General features: G+C 58.7%; 1 long non-coding RNA gene across 1 annotated transcript; it reads left to right on the forward strand.

Annotated features, from left to right (window-relative positions):
* Nucleotides 1-312: 312 nt before the first annotated feature.
* LOC113942741 lies at nucleotides 313-816 on the forward strand. The gene is made up of 3 exons (XR_003526036.1): nucleotides 313-411; nucleotides 506-695; nucleotides 726-816. It is a non-coding gene; the product is annotated as an uncharacterized LOC113942741 (long non-coding RNA).
* Nucleotides 817-1,029: the final 213 nt, after the last annotated feature.

A 1,029-nucleotide genomic window follows, 5' to 3' on the forward strand; every position in this document is an offset into this window, starting at 1 on the left:
TGACTCCTGTCCCCAGTGGTGACTCCTGTCCCCAGGGGTGACTCCTGTCCCCAGAGGGGGTGACAACAGGCCATGGGGGGGCTCAGGGGGTGCCCAGGTTCCGAGCAGCCCCCCCCCGGTGTCCCACAGGTGACAATTCCTTCCGGCTGTTCTTCGACGTCGTCGTCATCCTCGTGTGCTCCCTGTCCTTCGTCCTCTGCGCCCGCTCCATCATCCGCGGCCTCCTCCTGCAGCTCGTGCGTGGGGGACGGGGGGGAGAGGGTGGGAGGGGGTGGGAAGAGCTGGAAAACTCTGGGAGATGGTGGGAACCAGTGGGAAGTGATGGGAAATGGTGGAAAGTGGTGGGAGGGAGTGGGAAGAGGTGGGAAGAGTTGGAGAGTGGTGGGAAGTGATGGGAAGGGTTGGAAAGTGGTGAGAGGCAGGTGGGAGGTGATGATGAGAAGAGGTGGAGAGTGGTGGGAAGAGGTGGAAAGAGCTGGAAAGTGGTGGGAAGTGATGGGAAGAGCTGGGAAGCGGTGGGAGGCAGTGGGACGGGATGGGAAGAGCTGGAAAGTGATGGGAAGTGATGGGAAGAGTTGGAGAGTGGTGGGAAGTGATGGAAAGGATTGAAAAATGGTAGGACTCTGTGGGAGGTGTTGGGAAGCACTGGGAAGAGTTGGAAAGTGGTGGGAAGTGATGGGAAGAGTTGGAAGGTGGTGGGAGGCAGTGGGTGGTGATGGGAAGAGGTGGGAAGTGATGGGAAGGGTTGGAGAGCGGTGGGAAGTGATGGGAAGGGCTGGAAAGTGGTGGGAAGAGCTGGAAAGTGGTGAGAGGCGGTGGGAGGTGAGGGGAAGGGTTGGAAAGTGGTGGGAAGTGATGGGAAGAGCTGGAAGGTGGTGTGAATAGGTGGGAAGAGTTGAGAAGAGGTGGGAAGAGCTGGAAAGTGCTGGAAAGTGGTGGGAAGCGATGGGAAGAGTTGGAAAGTGGTGGGAGGCAGTGGGAGGTGATGGGAAGAGGTGGGAAGTGATGGAATGGATTGGAAAGTGATGG

Source organism: Corapipo altera, unplaced genomic scaffold (genome assembly GCF_003945725.1).
Source record: "Corapipo altera isolate COAL_440 unplaced genomic scaffold, ASM394572v1 132634, whole genome shotgun sequence".
Classification (NCBI taxonomy): domain Eukaryota; kingdom Metazoa; phylum Chordata; class Aves; order Passeriformes; family Pipridae; genus Corapipo; species Corapipo altera.